Below are 19,207 nucleotides of genomic sequence, written 5' to 3' on the forward strand. Positions count from 1 at the left end.
GCCTCAAGCAGGTCTGTGTTATGTTATGGGACTAGTTTGTATGATTGGACGGGGTCCCGGGGGGCCTCGGGTGTGTTTCGGGATGGTTTCGGATCATTTTGGATTATTTTGGAACTGCTGTGTTGTTGTCTCGCTTCCTCCTTCGCGAACGCGAAGGGAGTCCCGCATTCGCGAAGAAGCACTTTGAGGCTGCTGAGATTTAGGCTTCACGAATGCGGACAAGCCAACGCGAACGCGAAGATGGGAACGTGAACGCGAAGGGGGCAGGGCAGCTGGCCTTCGCGAACGCGATCAGAGGGTCACGAACGCTATGAGTGATTTCTGGTCGTGAGGTTGTTGAGCTTCGCGAACACGAGGGCTGTGTCGCATTCGCGAAGAAGGGTCGGACTGGGCCATTTTCACTTCATTTTCGCCATGGGAGCCGGTCTTGGAGCGACTTTGGAGCTCCATCTTCATCATCTATGTCAAGGTAAGTGATTCCCACCTATTGCAAGTTAAATACTTGGATTATATACGGATTTAGACATAAAAATTTGTAGAAATTTGGAATTTTGAAGAAAAACCTAAAAATTGGTATTTTTGAATTTTGACCAAGAAATTGGACATGAAATTTGGAATAAATTGTATATTTGCGTTCAGGGTGTTATGGGTAAACTTTATTTTCGAAACTTTTTGGAATCCGGGCACGTGGGCCCGAGGGTTGATTTATCAAATTTTCGAACGGAGTTGGGAATTTGTTTAAATTAATTTATTGGGAGTATTAGAGTATATTTTTATGGGTTTGACTAGTTTTGGAGTGACGGGCATCGATTTGAAGTGATAAAGTGGCGTTGGAGCCGGTTATAGAACTTCAGAGCGGGTAAGTCTCCTGTCTAACCCTGTGAGGGGAAAATTACCCCTATGTGTTGTATATTGATGTGTGCTACTTATTGTGGGGACTACGTACGCGCGAGGTGAAGAGAGCTCATACGTAGTTACATTCATGTTATTGTCCGGGTAGGCTTAGGTTCACATCATGCTATAGCTATACTATTTGAGCAGTCTCTCGCCTATTAATTTCCTCTGTTTTACATTACTACTTGAGACTAGACTTGCTATTGTAGAGACTTCACGAGTTCATTTCATTGAAAGGTTTTTGTTAAAGAAATTACAACTCACACGTTTATTCGCGAGTGGGGTCAAGGACGCGTCAAAGCTCCCTATTCTAATGGGATTGGGCCGTTCGCCTCGGCAAAATTTATGTACCACACTCTCATGGGAGCGGGCCATTCGCCTCGGCAGTTTAATAGATGCATCTATGATTCGTGTCATTCGACCCTCGGCAGTGCACAGTTTAATATTTATGTTAGATTGGGCCATACGCCTCGGCATTTCTATAAAATTATCCTCATGGAATCGTGCGTAATATTTGGCAAGAAGACAGAGTATCTGTGAATCTTTCCCTGATTCGAATCATAACAACCTATTTGGTGAGGTCCATTAAACATATATATATGTGTGCTCCGGTTGAGGAGGAATCGCTAATTAAGAGCTTAAGTTTTTTTGTATGGAGGATAATTGTACCACAGATTTATACTTGTTTATTTTATTTATTTACTTTGCCTCGTATTTTCTCACCTCCTTACTGTACCTGATATTATTGGATTACTAGTGAGTATCGATGTCGACCCCTCGTCAGTACTCCTCCGGGGTGAGGCTAGATACTTACTGGGTACACATGGATTTACGTACTCATACTACACTTGTTGCATACTTTTGTGCAGATACTTTTATGTCCGGTGGTCCTTTCGGCACGGAGGCACGGATGATGTGGGGACTTGCCGCGAGCTGCATTTCAGGTTATGATCTGCAACCAACAGAGTCTCCTCCAGGGTTATTTGTATTTTTCTTATCTAATTTGTATTCCGGACAGATGTTGTATTTTATTTTACTTCCTAGTTGATGCTCACTTGTGACATCGAGTTTTGGGGTTACTTATGAGTTGTTCAGTATTGTAGTTGGGAAAATATTATCATTTACTCTGTAAATTTTATTTTTGATTATTTAATTGAAGGAAATTTACGATTTCAACAATAGTAAAATGAGTAATTAAGTTAAACTTTTATTGTTGGCTTGCCTGATAGTGGTGTTAGGTGCCATCACAACCTTTAATGGATTTTGGGTCGTGACAACATGGTATCTGAGCGTTAGGTTCACATAGGTTTCATGAGTCATGAGCCAGTCTAGTAGAGTCTTGCGGATTGGTACGGAGACGTCTGTACTTATCTTCGAGAGGCTATAGAACTGTTAGGAGTACTTCCCTTCTTGATTCCTCATCGTGCGATTTGATTCCTTTGAGGTTTATGCCTTCATTTCTTTCTTATTCAATCTTATGCGACGTGAAGCGTTTGTTATCAATTAGGAATCGAAGAATTTTAATGGTACTGCAGAGGTAGTGTAGGATGTGTCTCCATGCGCATTCGAGCAAGTTATTGTTGTCTTCTTGCGGAAGGGTGTTCTGTCATTTCGGCTCAGTAGCTGTATTTCTGATGGTTTTGAGGCTATGCACAGGTTTCCATGATGTTCGTAATTTGTTATCGCACAGTAATGATATAATGGTAGGATGCTTGTCTAGGCATCGAGGCAGTGAATGACCTGAAAGGAGGTTTTACTCAGTGCATGATTCAGAGATTCAGTATTTTATTTCTGGTGGAGGAAAGGCAATCGGACTATGAATGTTCATATTTGGGTTGATGAAGTAACGAGACTTGGTATTTTCGACCGGGGTGGAATTTTCATCTGTGATGTGGTGTCGTTGTCCTTGTTGAATGTGTTAAGTTCGTCGGTATTATGGTTTTCTTCAATTCTCCTTTGGGGCGGGGTATTGTAAAATGGTGTCGGGGAAGCATGTGTCAGAAATCGCGGTGTGCAGTGGTTCAGAATAGAATCGGTGTTCCTAGTGTTGATGGCTCGAGAAAGATGACCTTCAGGGAGGTTTAAAGTTGGCAGCGATTTATTGATCCAGGTGCTACAGAGATGGATTTTTTATTTAAGGCAATAACTGGGCAACGAAGGATGAGGAAGGACATGTGGGAGGCGTCTTACGGTGGTTAAATTTCTAGAAGGCCAAGTGTAAGAAACAGGAGTCGGGTAGTTGCTTAAAGGAGAGGATTTGACTAAAGTGGGAGAGTAGCAGAGTAGCATATGGGTTCTGTGGTAGGATAGTTGCACGCCTTGGGGAAAGTTTAGAGAGATTTGGGATTTATGGTGGATAGTGACTAGGTCTACGGACTAATTTGGAATATTGGCTGCTATACTGAGGAAGATTGGATACAACAGGAAGGAGTTGCTTGATATGAAGAGGGATGCAACATGACTTTGGATTGGAATGTATTGTCGCACCTGTAGTTTATGTCAATGGGGAGTGAACGGACTTGCACAACTGGTGGAGGAGCATGGGCTCAGAATGGTTTATTGATTTCGTAGTAATTGTACCCAGAGTAGCATCGCTGAAAGATGTCGGCATAAAAATTTCCACAGGTGGGTTATCTCCTATGAGCAGGTTAGCGGTTGTGTGGCGTTGACGAAGCTTCTACGAAGAATTTTACTGGCTACCCGGTAAGAGGTCGAACATGTGAATGTGGCTAGGGATTCAGAGCGTTCATGAAATGGTTAACAGGAAGATTTCAAGGAATTTGGCGGGTCGACTGCGTGAGGTCATGTCAGTGAGGAAGAGGGAATCTTGGTAGGTTCCAGGGTCATGTAATGGTAACTTCAAGCTAAGTAGGAGAGCCCCACCGCCTACGATTGGATTTCATGGTTGTCTACTTGTGAGGTTTCTGGTTATCGGCATATTGGTGGGTTATTACGACTAAGGAAAGAGAACATCAGCGGTGATTTGAGCAAAGGATCTAAGGAATGTGTGCTACAGTTGGCCTTATCGATTCATGTTCAGGCTTAGGGAAGACTCGGAGTTTATGCTTCGTGTAGATGTGATGTACGAGGAAAGTGATTCAGCCGGGTGCTTCTTTGAGAGAGTGATTCATGTGCTAGCAGAGCCTTGGAGTTGATTATAATCGGGACCAAGTCGGAGTGGGTGACTCTCAGCAACGGTCCTAGTGGATTCAAAACGTTAAAGTGCGGTGTCTAAGGATTTCGAGTCCGTAGTATGGTTAAGTACCGAGGTTTTGCAGCGGATTAGGAAAAGGGGCTTGGAGTGTTCTATGTTATCTTCGGCCTGCGGTGTAGCATTGGAGGAATGGAAGAAAATAACTTCGTATTCATAAAGGAAATATCAGAATGGGTGTACTAGTTGAAGACGCAAATGTGCGCACAAGGAGGGTATGAGATGCTTTGTAGGTTTTGAGACGACGCGGTCTCGGGAAATAGGGTCCTTTCGGATGAGTTCGAATTGGGTTTTTCATATTTTGAATGGAGCTATTATTATTCCTAGGGCAAGTCCGTAGTAAACTAGGAGAAGTCAGATCGCTTAGCAATGGTTGAATCGTCATGATGTGGCAATGATCAGTTCCTTCAACGTGTTAAGTTTTACAGGTGGTTGTGGCAGTACGTGCGAGGCTTGACGGCCACCGTAATTGATTTTACTTGGAGGTATTCGAGTTGTTATGGCATGTTAAGTGTAGATAGATCCCGGAAGGGTCATGGTGGTTTAGACCACTACTTGGGGGTTGTATTTCCTGCGGTTTGAGAATTTAGTTGCGTGTTGCATTGGTTCTTCTGAAATGAACTAAGTAAAAGGTTTCTATATGATGAAGTATGTATTCTATTAGTGGATCAGGGGTTATTATGGAATTCTGGTACTCTCACGTATTGGCATGTTAGGTGCAGAGAGCGGCATGGGAAATTGGAAGCTGAGGATCAAGGTTGCGGTTCGGTGTTGACAAGAATGTTACGAACTTGGATGAGCAGGAAAGAATTTAGATATTTAGAGTAAGTTGGTATTATCTTTAGCATCACATGAGATCGGTGTCCTATGTAAGGGGCTTTGTGTACTGATTTGCGGATACCCGATTTGCTTTACGGCATTGTATGGTCGACAGTATGGATGTGCAAATTTTGTTACTTGGTGCGGAAGTTCGTAGGAGCGTATCCCACGGGAAGATTATATAAGGGTGACATGTAGTCACTTGATTGATTGAAGATTGAAGCCAAGTGTGGAGATTATGGTGCTATCGCTAATGTGAGAGTTTAGGCCCGGAAGACGCTCTATTCATTTGGTTGCGAACTGTAAATGTTTGTTTCGGATTGACGACTGTTCTTGTGTGTCATGGGAAAAAGGGTTAGTGTGGATCCTTGATAGGTTATTAGCCCAGTGTGGTACGGTCAGAATCGGCTTGAGGTCCGTTGATGGATCTAAAGGTGAATATGAGCTCTATTTCAGGCCGGATGCGTTCATTTTAGCTAAGCGTTGTTTACGGAGGAATCTTCGGGTCTTGGATGTTATTTTTGTCATCAACCACTCCGTGTAATCTCTATTGTGCCCTGTGGTTTGTGAGATGGTTTGATTATTCGCACTCCTGTTGAGATCCCATGTGATTTATAGTGTTGTGAGAGAAGGATGGCTCTCAAGATATGGGTCATTTATTGCACCTTAATTGTGCTTGCGTTTTGTAGCATATGGCGCTATGTGTCTCCCCAGGATTTGTATTATGCACTTCGCGTTCTTGTGGTTGATATTCGGGTATTTCGTAGGTATAAACATTTCTGGCTTGATGGGTATTTCCCTATTTATTATTATGTGTGGATCGGGTGGCACGCCTCCACAAAGATGTTGTTTGGATCGGGAGGCACGCCGCCACGAGTATCATGGTTGGATCGGGTTACATGCCGCAACGGTATCATGTGTGGATCGGGTTGCATTGCAACAATGTTATGTTGAGTACAGTTCCCCATATCTATTCTTGTGTGCTATGTTTCTCACTTTCTGAGGAAGGTTCATAACATCCTTTCGGTTGTTTCATTAGTTACGTGGGTAGAGTAGTTCTTTCTAGAGTTCATTTTTCCTTATGTATCACATATGAGTTTGAAACTTGTTGGCACATAGTGGCATCATATGAGACTTTTGGCAGTGTCTGAGATGGCTTATTGCCTGAACAGCTTATACTGGGTGAGGCGAGATCATCGGACCTGGGATCAGTGCGATCAGATTTATATGAGGCACATTAAAGAATAAATATTGATATTCAATCCAGAAAGAGGTAATAGTTTTTGTCGGGAGGAGAGACTCTATAAGTTGTGATTCGGCAGGTGGTTATGAGCTTCTACACATCTCTTCTGTCGTGGCAGTATTGCGAGAGCGAAAACGAGACTTATATGCTTCATGAGGTATGTTGTGGGCATCATATTTGTGGGATTTCGGATATTGTTGTCAGGGGATGTCATTATGGTCATGTGAATAATACGGTGCATGGTGTGAATTCGGTAAGAGTATACGATCAGGTATTGGTACATCATGTAGTGATGGATACGGTGTTCGTATGTTTGGAACAAACCTGGTAGAGAATTTCAGATGTTGGAATTTGGCTCTAAAGCTAACTTGACTGTATAAAAGGGAGGATTTTCAGATTTGCTCGAGATAATGTGCTCAACTGGGTTGTGGTGGCATGGGTAGGTACACAAGGTGTTGACCAGTGATCTCGGACAACTCCAGAGCAGTTCTTAGCACGTTCGAGGACGAACGTATGTTTAAGTGGGAGAGAATGTAACGACCCAACCGGTCATTTTGAGCTCTAGCGCATCGTTCGGCAGTTCGAGGCTTTGAGTAGTTTCACTTCAGGTATTATGACTTGTACGTGTGGTCGGAATTGAAATCCGGGAAGTTCAGAGTTGATTTGGAGAGAAAATCCTAATTCCAGAAGCTTTAAGTTGGAAGAGTTGGCTAAGGTTTGATTTGAGTAAACGACCTTGGAATCGAGATTGGAAGGTTCCAACAGGTTCGTATGATGATTTTGGACTTGGGCGTATGTCCGGATCGGGTTTTGGATGATCCGGGAGCATTTCAGCGCATATTGTGGAAGTTGGCAATTTGGAAGAATTTCATAAATTTGGGTTGAGGTACATTTCAATGTTATCAATCTCCGTTTGGGATTCCGAGTCTGGGAATACCTCCGTATGGTGATTCTGGTATTGGGAGCGCGTCCGGAAGTGGATTTGGAGGTCTGTAGGTCATTTCGGGGTCATTTGGCGAAAGTTAGAAGTTTGAAGGTTTTTGAGAAGTTTGACCAGGAGTGAACTTTTTGATATCAGGGTCGGATTCCGATTCTGGAAGTTGGAGTAGGTCCGTAATGTCGAATGTGAATGGTGTGCAAAATTTGAGGTCAATCGGATGTGATTTGATAGGTTTCGGCATCGAATGTAGAAGTTTGAAGTCCTAAATTTCATGAAACTTGAATTGGGGTGCGATTCATGATTTTGATATTGTTTTATGTGATTTGAGGCCTCGAGCAGGTCTGTGTTATGTTATGGGACTAGTTTGTGTGATTGGACGGGGTCCCGAGGAGCCTCGGGTGTGTTTTGGGATGGTTTCGGATCATTTCAGGTTATTTTGGAATTGTTGTGCTGGTGTCTGGTTTCCTCCTTCGCGAACACGAAGGGAGTCCCACATTCGCGAAGAAGCACTTTGAGGCTACTGATATTTAGCCTTCGCGAACGCGGACAAGGCAACGCGAACGCGAAGGAGAAGGGGAGGGAGCTGGGCCTAAGGTTGTTTGGCCTATGCGAACACGAAGATGGGAACAATCGTGAACACGAAGTGGGCACGACAGCTGGCCTTCGCGAACGCGATCAGAGGGTCACGAATGCGGCGAGTGATTTTGAGTGTTAGGTTGTTGAGCTTCGCGAACGCGAGGGCTGTGCCGCGTTTGCGAAAAAGGGTCGGACTGGGCAGTGATTTGTTATAAAACGGGATTTTGGCCATTTTCACTTCATTTCCGCCATGAAAGTCGGTCTTGGAGCGATGTTGGAGCTCCATCTTCATCATTTATGTCAAGGTAAGTGATTCCCACCTATAGCAAGTTAAATACTTGGATTATATACGGATTTAGACATAAAAAATTATAGAAATTTGGAATTTTGAAGAAAAAAAAACTAGAAATTGGTATTTTTGGATTTTGACCACGAAATTGGACATGAAATTTGGAATAAATTTTATATTTGAGTTCGGGGTGTTATGGGTAAAGTTTATTTTAGAAAATTTTCGAAATCTGGGCACTTGGGCCAGAGGGTTGATTTATCGACTTTTCGAATGGATTTGGGAATTTGTTTAAATTGATTTATTGGGAGTATTAGAGTATATTTTTATGGGTTTGCACATTGTTTGACTAGTTTTGGAGCGATGGGCATTGGTTTGAAGTGATAGATGGCGTTGGAGCCGGTTATGGAACTTTGGAGCGGGTAAGTCTCCTGTCTAACTCTGTGAGGGAGAAATTACCCCTAGGTGTTGTATATTGATGTGTGCTACATGTTGTGGGGGCTACGTACGTGCGAGGTGATGAGATCCTGTACGTAATTACATTCATGTTATTGTCCGGGTAGGCTTAGGTTCACATCATGCTATAGCGGTACTATTTGAGCAGTCTCTCGCCTTTTAAATTTCTCTGTTTTACATTACTACTTAAGACTAGACTTGCTATTGTAGAGACTTCACGAGTTCATGATTAGTCACCGAATAATTTTACTCCTCTTACAATATGTTTCCGTGATATATATGTTTAATTGAAAGGTTTTTGTTAAAGAAATTACAACTCACATGTTTATTCGTGAGGGGAGTCAAGGACCCGTCAAAGCTCCTTATTCTAATGGGATCGAGTCGTTCACCTCGACATAATTTATGTACCACACTCTCATGGGAGTGGGCTGTTCGCCTCGGCAGTTTAATATATGCATCTATGATTCGTGTCGTTCGACCCTCGACAATGCACAATTTAATATTTATGTTGGATCGGGTCGTACGCCTCGGTATTTCTATAAACAATATCCTCATGGAATAGTGCGTAATATTTGGCAAGAAGCCAGAGTATCTGTGAGTCTTTCCCTAATTCGAATCATAACAACCTATTTGGTGAGGTCCATTATACATACATACATACATACATACATACATACATACATACATACATACATACATACATATATATATATATATATATATATATATATATATATATATATATATATATATATATATATATATATATATATATATATATATATGTGTGTGTGTGTGTGTGTGTGTGTGTGTGTGTGTGTGTGTGTGTGTGTGTGTGTGTGTGTGTGTGTGTGCTCCGGTTGAGGAGGAATCGCTAATTAAGAGCTTAAGTTTTTTTGTATGGAGGATAATTGTACCACAGATTTATACTTGTTTATTTTATTTATTTACTTTGCCTCGTATTTTCTCACCTCCTTACTGTACCTGATATTATTGGATTACTAGTGAGTATCGATGTCGACCCCTCGTCACTACTCCTCCGGGGTGAGGCTAGATACTTACTGGGTACACGTGAATTTACGTACTCATATTACACTTGCTGCACACTTTTGTGCAGGTACTTTTATATCCGGTGGTCCTTTGGGCACGGAGGCACGGATGATGCGGGGACTTGCCACGAGCTGCATTTCAGGTTACGATCCGCAGCCAGCAGAGTCTCCTCCAGGGTTATTTGTATTTTTTCTGTCTAATTTGTATTCTGGATAGATGTATTTTATTTTACTTCCTAGTAAATGCTCATGCACTTGTGACACCAGATTTTGGGGATGATTATGGGCTGTTCCGTATGGTTGTCGTGAAGATATTATCATTTACTCTTTAAAATTTTATCTCTTACTATTTAATTGAAGGAAATTTACGATTTGTAAAATACTAAAATGAATAGTTAAGTTAAATTCTTATTGTTGGCTTGCCTGATAGTGGTGTTAGGCGCCATCACGACCTTTAATGAATTTTGGGTCGTGACAATACATTATTGTGAATTTCGATGACCTATGTAGGAATATATGATAAAAAGTATTTTTTTTGGTAACTAACATAATTTTATTAATCACCAAAGCAATCAATTACAAATCCATAGATAAGCGAACAAAGCTAGCTATCTCAATAGGAAATAAAAATAGTATAGTTATAAAGCGAGGTTCACGCGCGACACGCGTATTCAAAGCTAGTATATTAAAAATAGGAAGTTTTTAAGTTAAAAGTCAAATTAAAAAATTACCTTTGCCTTATTAAATTAATTTTTTTAATAAAACAAAACCCTACAAAGACACGCCTGTTGTGGGATAGACGCCTATTGGGAGAAAACTTAACCTCTTAACGATCATCTCCCCAAAGTTCAAAGAGTTTCACTGTTTAATTGTTGCGTTTAAAAATCAGAATCTCATGGCAATGTCTCGCTCTTTTCTGTTAAAGCAACAGGTTTGACATCTAAACTTTCCTTTACCAAATTCTCTTTTCTGTTAAGCTTTCTTCCATATTTTGCTGTGCTTTTAGTTTCGTTTCAGAATTTCATTAGTTAGTTTCACTTTATCTATGGAATCTGTGGTATTGGTGACTTTTTTCTCTTTTTATTTATTTATCAATCCATTTATGTATTAGTTTTCATGTTCTTTTGCGCTGATTTGTTGGCTGATTTTGCACATTAAATGGAGAAGTGAACAAGTTTAATCGTTTTATAGAGTGTTCTGGAGAAGTGGTTGACGCCATAAATGACAATCCAAATAATTTCTCATAATTTAGAGTTTTGGTACTTCTGCGCTGTAGTAGATAAATTGGTCAAACACTGTTGGTCATATTTTTATAACGAATCAATTTTTCTTATATTGTTCTGTTTTGTAAAAATGTATTCTCTCATTTGTTATTCAATCTTTTCTCTACGATTCTGTGAATTTTACATGAAACAAAGATAATGGATTTGGTTTATCCAATGTGAGTGTATGAGTCAGGATTGAAGCTACGGATTCCTTAATCCTTACTTATCAAGAAACTCTTCTTTCATTCGTGATGTCAATTTCTACTATGGCTTGAAGTACAGCACTTGACAAGTCATTTTTTGAGAAAAGAAATTTAGCATACAATTATTTAGCCCTCCCATAAATGTCATTTTCAAGTAAGAACTACCCTTAACCAATATTTATGAAAAGTCATTTATTTACCAAACCGAAAAAACCGTTACAATTATGAAAGGTAAAATATTTCATCATGGATTGTGCAGATTAAGTTACCGAGGACTCGATTTATTAGAAAGGCAACACTCTTCATCAATCTCGAAATCTGTTGAATATTTATAGTTTGTAGTGAGTATGATAGCTCTCATTGAAGGAACAAAGGTATGTCAACTGAAATTAATTTAGCTCCAGTTATTGGTTCTATTTAATGTATCATGAAAATAGGGAGTATTTTGTTAAGAAGATTAAGCTTGTACGTGGATTATAATTTGCTATGATTGCTCTTCAACATGCATTTGATTTAGATTCATCGATGTCAACAATAAAGAATTATTATACAAATTAAAGTTTAATATTTATAGGTGTGCCATAATAATTAAAACCATAGGAAAGAAAAATATTACTGGTGTAAACATCAGACTGGGTTGTATTTAGTTATGATTATTTCTGTTAAATTCAAATTCACATCCATTTAAAGAAAATTTTGAACTGGTCTGGTCCTATTTTCTATATCCCTATACTCATTATTTGCTCAACTGATGCACCTTAAATTTAGTTATATAGTTACTACAATTTCACTTTTCCTTACAACACCATAATTTTAGCCTTAATAAGTTACCTACATTTTAAGCCAGAATAATAGGAACTACCAAGATCATGTTTTATCACAATATTTCTAATAATATATATGGTATGTAACGACCCGATCGATCGTTTTGAGATCTAGGTTTGACGGTTTGAGGCCTTGAGTAGCTTGGCTTCATATTTTATGACTTGTACGTGTGGTCGGAATTGAATTTCGGGAAGTTCGGAGTTGATTTGGAGAGAAAATTCTAATTTCGGAAGCTTTAAGTTGGAAGAATTGACTAAGATTTGACTTTTGAGTAAACGGCCTCGGAATCAAGATTTGAAGGTTCAAATAGGTTCGTATGATGATTTCGGACTTGGGCGTATGTTCGGGTTGAGTATCGGGTGATTCGGGAGTATTTCGACACTTATTGTAGAAAGTTGGTATTTTTAAAAGTTTTAGAATTTCATAAGTTTGTGTTGAAGTGTATTTTAATGTTATCGATATCCGTTTGGGGTTCCGAGCCTTGAAATAGGTTTGTATCGTTATTTTTGACTTGCACGCAAAGTTTGGCGTCAGTCCGGAATGTCTTGATATGGTTCGTATGCGTTCGTCGAAGTTTGAAAGTTTAAAGCAGGATTTCGATCGTTGATTTGTAGTTTCAATGTTGTTTGGCGTGATTTGAGGCCTCGACTAAGTTCGTAATATATTTTGGGACACGTTGGTATATTTGGTCAAGGTCTCGGGGCCTCGGGTGGATTCCAGATGGTTAACAGATTGGATTTTGGACTTAAGGAAAAGCTGGAGAATTCTGACTGCTGGTGCAACCGCTTCTGCGGAAGCTTCATCGCAGAAGCAATCTCGCAGAAGCGAGGTAATCGCCGCAGAAGTGGCTGGAAAGGAAGTTGGTCAGAGGCTAATTGCTCATCGCAGAAGCAGGGCTTTGCGCGCACCTGCGCATCTGCAGGAGCGGAAATGTTGAGCGCAAGAACGGATGGCATCGCAGAAGCGGCAGTGGCTTGCACATGCGGGTGCGTAGAAGCGGAGCCCTTGTCCGTAGGTGCGAAGGGGCTATCCCCAGTGCTGCTTTGCAGATGCGCATTTTTTGTCGCAAAAGCGAGTCTGCAAGTGCGATAAATTCGTCCGCTTGTGCGAAAGTCGTTGGGCAGTGGGGGTGTTTTTAATCCGAGACTTAGCCCATTTCTTTCAAATTTTCATTTGGTTAGGCGATTTTTGGAATTCTTGGAGGGGAGATTTTCATCATCTATATCAAGGTAAGTAATTCCCGCATATTGTGAGTTAAATACATGGTTTATATATGGATTTAAACATGGAAATTAGTAAAAATCTGAGATTTTGGTAGAAACCCTAGAAATTGATATTTTTGGATTTTGACCACGAAATTGGACATGAAATTTGGAATAAATTATATATTTGAATTCGTGGTGTTATGGGTAAAGTTTATCTTTGAAAAAATTTGGAATCCGGGCACGTGAGCCCGGGGGTTGACTTTTATTGACTTCTCGAGCGGAGTTTGGATTTATTATAAAATGTAAAATTGTAAGTATTGGGTTTGATTGATTTACAAATTGTTTGACTAGTTTCGGATCGATGGGAGTTGCTTTGAGGTGTTAGAGAGGCACGAGAGCTGATTATGGAACTTCGAAGCGAGGTAAGTCTCCTGTCTGTGAGGGAGAAACTACCCCTAGGTGATATTTATTGTTATGTGCAACTAGTCGTGGGTGCTACGTATGCACGAGGTGACGAAGGTCCGTACGTAGCTAAAGCATGATTATGTCTGGGTAGACTTAGGGTTTTATCATATAATATTTAAATTGTTTGGACTCATTTTGCTAGTTTAAATAAATTAAAATTTTAACTGAGATGGATTTAGAAACATATAAACATGTGAGGCCGAGCTTTATCACCTTGAGTTGTTGCTAAGAGATTTGATAAATGTAAGGGGTATATTTATTATTGTGCCATTGTATTGTATTGTAAGCATGTGCCTCGTAATTCGATAATTTCCTTCCTTTCTTGTGGAGTGGGCCGAATGCCTCGGCAGTATAATAGATGCATCTATGGTTCGTGCCGCTTGAAACTCGGTAGTGTACACATTATTCTGGATCGGGCAGAACAACCTCGGCAGAATCGTGCGTTATATCGCTAGTAGTCTGAATATTCTCGAGATAATCTTTCCACTGATGCCCGACATTTTAAATGGTATTCCTTATTTATTTGATATTGGCACTTGACATTTTCGGAGCTGTTAAGGTAGACTACAAGATTGATGTCACGACCCAATTTTTTCTCCGTTGGATATCGTGATGGCACTTAGTCTTAGGGACTAGGTAAGCCTAACATTTACTGAATAACAACAATAATTAAATAACATCTAACAATTTTTTAAATGGAAAATCTCTATAAAATTTATAATTCTCAAAAGCGGTAGTACAAATCATAAGCTATACAGAGTTTTACTAAAAACTTCTAAATACAACTATTTGGAAATAAGGTAAACAGTGTGAATACAAAATAAGAAGGTGACTCCGAAGCCTACGAACGCAACAACAGGTTTACCTTGAGTCTCCACAGCAACAATCCGCGCAACTAGCTAATGATCAACTGACTTCGAAAATACCTGGACCTGCACAAAATTGTACAGAAGTACAGTATGAGTACACCACAGCAGTACCCGGCAAGTATCAAGACTAACCACAGTGGAGTAGTGACGAAGTACAGTCAAGACATCTACTGGACTAAATAACCTGAACAATTATAAGTATAGGAACAATAGAGTATGATATCTACATAAGGACTACGCGAAATGGTAAATAATACGATAATTTCAGTAAGAAAGGAAAACAACAACTATCAGCGGAACACCATAGTAATTACATAGAAGAACGAACGAAAACACAACCTAAATCCGATGAACACAATTAAAAGTGTGATGACCCAAAATGTCATCTTTAAATTTAATAAGTAATTATGTATTCTAAAATCTCAAAAAGCACCATTTATCATTCTTCGACTTGCGTGCGCAGTCCGTACAATTTTCCGAAAAGTTTTTATGTGAAAAATGGATTAAAATGTGAAATAGAGCTTTAAAACTCAACTAAGTTGACTTTAGTCAATATTTTACAAACGGACCCGAATCAGTGTTTTGAAAATTCCAGTAGGTCCGTATCATGATTTGGGACTTGGGCGTATGTCCGGAATTAAATTCCGAGGTCCCTACCTCGAGATATGGAATTTTGAAGAAATATTAAAAGTTTGAAAGCTTAATGATTTTTAAGAAATTACTGATATTAGATTTATTGATCTCGGGTCCGTATTTTGGTTCCGGATCCTGGTATAGGTCCACTATAATATTTATGACTTGTCTGCCGAATTTAGTGAGAATCGGAGTTGATTTGACGTGATTCGGACGTCCGGTTGTAAAAATATAAGTTTTAAAGTTTTCTTGAAAACTTCCTTTGATTTGGTGTCCGATTCGCAGTTGTAGGTGTTATTTTGGCGATTTGATCGTGCGAGCAAGTTCGTATGATATTTTAGGACTTGTGTGCATGTTTGGTTTGGAGCCCCGAGGGCTCGAGTGAGTTTCGGATAGGCTACGGGATGTTTTGGACTTTGAAAATTTGGTATTTTGCTGTAGCAGGTGTTCTGGCATGTCCTTCTTCGCGTTCGCGAAGGTACTCTCGCGAATGCGAAGAGTAAACTGGGCAGCTGAAGTTTTCTTCTTCGCAAATGCGAAGGCTTGGTTGCGAACGCGAAGCGATGGGGGCATTACCCTTCGCGAACGCGACCAGCTCCTCGCGAACGCGTAGTGTTAGGCACACCTGGGGGAGGGTTGATCATTCCTTCATCGCGAACGCGAGCAATGCCTCACGAACGCGAAGTCTACAGGAGGAAAGCCTTCGCGAACGCGAAGGAGGACTCGCGAACGCGAAAGCCACGGGCTGCTACTCATCGCGAACGAGACAGGCCCTTCGCGAACGCGAAGAAGGCCAGACCCCTGTTACTTAAAACAGAACCAAAACGGGATTTTTCCCATTTTTCACAAACCTTCAATTATAACTCGGCTTAGGAGCGATTTCAAAAGAGTTTTTCATGATTTCGAACTGGGTAAGTGTTCTTTATCATATAGTGATTGTATTTCATAAATCTAAACCTATATTCATCATTTATTTCGGATTTAGATGAAACAAATTGGGATTTTTATAAAATTTTTCAAAAACAAAAAATTAAGATTTGAAGGTCCATTTAATATCGGAATTAGACAAATTTGGTATGGTTGAACTCGTATCGGAACGGGTATTCGGATTTTGTGAGTTTTTCCGAGATTTGAGATGTGGGTCCCACTGTCGAATATTTTAATGAATTTTGGATTTTTATCCGAAAAATTTGTAAATTCATATGGAATTAATTCCTATGATTAATATTGAATATATTGAATTATTTGTGAATAGATTTGAAGCTTTCGGAGGCAAATTTAAAAGGAAAATCTGTGGTTGAATAATTGATTGAAATTTGCAAAGCGAGGTAAGTGTCGAGGTTAACTTTGACTTGAGGGAATAGAACCCTTAAATTGTTTGTTATGTGAATTACATGTAAACGACGTATAGGCGAGGTGATGAGTGTCTATACATCGTCAAATTAATTATTTACCTGCTTACTTGAAAAATCACAAATAATTTTTAATCATAAATTAATTATTATAATAATTGTTTCTCTCTTATTCTTTGCAAATATAAATTCTTGAATTCCTGCATTAATTGTTACATGCTATTTGATTATGTGCCTTAATTGTTATTTGGCATTTAGCATAATAAATATTAAACTGTCTATTTGCTCCCTGATTTCCATAATAATTTGCTATTTGTCATTGTTTGCGTCATAATTAAACCATAATTATTGTGTGCTTGTTGTCTTGTAATTTTATATTAATTGTTACATTTATTGGAAAAATTTCTTCTATAAGAATTGGTTAATGAAAATGTTGGAGGAGCGGGTTGCACGTCGCAACATGATTAATTATAATGAATATATTGGAGGATCGGGTTGCATGCCGTAACAGACTTATTAAAAGTCTATATTGGAGGATCGGGTTGCACGCCGCAACAGACTTATTAAAAGTCAATATTGGAGGATCTGATTACACGCCGCAATAGACTTGTTAAAAAGTTAATATTGGAGGATTGGGTTGCATGCCGCAACAGACTTGATTAAAATGAATATGTTGGAGGAGCGGGTTGCACGCCGCAACAAAACTGAATGTGGATATATTATGAGAGCGGGTTGCAAGCTGCAACAGAAATAATGGAAATGATAATTGGTTATGACTGCTGAGTTGCCTTCAATTATTATAAATGAATTACTTAATTTATTCCTATTATTGTTGTTGTTACTAATATTGCGTACAGGTTAATGTAAGTGAACCGCCTTAGCCTCGTCACTACTTTGTCGAGGTTAGGCTCAGCACTTACCAGTACATGGGGTCGGTTGTACTGATACTACACTCTGCACTTCTTGTGCAGATTTTGGAGTTGGTCCCAGCAGCGTACCATAGACTTGCTCGGATTTCAGCTATCAGAGGAAACTTGAGGTACAACTGCATGGCGTTCGCAGTTTTGAAGTCCCCGTCTATTGTACTTTAGCTGTGTGTGTATTTTCAGACAGCTTTATTTTATTCAGACCTTTATTTATATTTATTCTAGAAGCTCGTGCACTTGTGACACCAATTCTGGGATGATATTTAGACACCATTATTATTATGGATTATTTCAAAATTGCTTCCGCATTTGCTTCCTTGTTATTAATTAATTTAAAAATTATTTTAAAAATGGATAATGTTATTCTAACGTTGGCTTGCCTAGCAAGTGAAATGTTAGGCGCCATCACGATCCGGAGGTGGGAATTTCGGGTCGTGACAAAAAGATGGGCATGTAGCAACTAGATGAAAACAACCACTTTCACACCAGGTTTTAGTCAATAAACTCCACGAGGTATCGAACCTCATACTATTCACAACTCACGGGTCCCAATACCTGAACCCTAATACTGGGCATTTTTTGCCCTCATTACACTTCATAACCACACTGACGACCCACGTGCCAAATAGCCATTCTCACATAGAAGGCAAGTAACAAGGGTGTGCATATATACTCAGCAATATCAGGAAAACCTCTTAATCGATAAGAGTGCTCAACTGCGCGTATGCTTGTGCAAGTGTCCTAACATGGTTCATGCTAGCTAGTAAGTATAGGAAAAGAACTGGACAGCACGTAGAATATTTTCTCACAACTTTCCACAAGATAAAACTCACACAGGTAAGTATACCACTACACAAACATCAATAACAAGAATACCCCCAGGCCATCACAAGTCATCACAAATCAATCCCTGACACAACCCACCTTGTCTCGCCACGTGTGCAATAATAAAGTAAATACCCGTCTTGTCTCGCTGCACGTGCATAATAATATTCCCACCTTATCTCGTAACATGCACAACCCACATATATATAGACCGCCTTGTCACGGCATATGTGCAAATATAAGTATCAACAATAGTACAGCAGAAACCTCGTGCAACCCAATAACACTCGCACGGCAAAAACCTCGTGCATCATAATAACAACAACCGCACGGCAGAAACCTCGTGCATCACAATAACAAGTACAACAGCAACAATGACAATAATACAAGGGTAGGATAAATAAGTTAACTCAGAGATTCCAGAACTTAAAGAAACGGAGGAAATAATTCACAAGGAGTAGCCACAATCGGGAATGCTAGTCATAATAAGAAAATCTCAACAAGAAAAGAAATACTATGTGACAACGGTCCACAATATACAGTTCGACAACGAGGGAGCTAACACAAGTCAAATGATTCCAAATAAGGACAAGTCAACCAAAATATAGGATATCTAACTTCTTTTAAGGTTGGGCAATTAGGAAAGAGATACAATAAATTCAGCTAAGAAGCAGCAGCGGAAAGATAACCATAACCTCAATTAAGGCTAAACAATTATAGAAGAGATAGTAATAATTTCAAATAAAGATAAGCAGTTAGGGAAAAGATAACATGGCAATAGAAAGGTAACAATTTCAGTTAAGGCACATATGAATCAAATAAGCAATAAGAGTGAATCATGAAGCAATTAATTCTAATTAAGCAGGTAGATGTGAAACTAGTAATTAAGATGCGTAATCATAACAAGAAAAACTACATATTCAGTGAATACAAGGTCTTAAGAACCCTAAAAGTCTAATTTTCCATAAATAAGTCCGAGCACGTACTCATCACCTCGCGTACACGGACTACAATTAGCGTAGAAGACTCAAATCCTAAGGGGTAGTTCCCACACACGAAGTTAGGTAAGATACTTACCTCAAAGAAGACAGACCGATACTCAAAAATGAACTTCTCAGGTGAAATGGCCTCCGGACGACTCAAATCTAAACAAAATAACTTCAAA

General features: G+C 39.6%; 1 long non-coding RNA gene across 1 annotated transcript; it reads left to right on the forward strand.

The window, feature by feature from the left end:
- Window positions 1-10,274: 10,274 nt before the first annotated feature.
- Window positions 10,275-17,466, forward strand: LOC142178591 (uncharacterized). The gene is made up of 3 exons (XR_012706860.1): window positions 10,275-10,405; window positions 11,202-11,316; window positions 17,263-17,466. It is a non-coding gene; the product is annotated as an uncharacterized LOC142178591 (long non-coding RNA).
- Window positions 17,467-19,207: the final 1,741 nt, after the last annotated feature.

The sequence above is a fragment of the Nicotiana tabacum genome, chromosome 24, assembly GCF_000715075.1.
Source record: "Nicotiana tabacum cultivar K326 chromosome 24, ASM71507v2, whole genome shotgun sequence".
Lineage (NCBI taxonomy): Eukaryota > Viridiplantae > Streptophyta > Magnoliopsida > Solanales > Solanaceae > Nicotiana > Nicotiana tabacum.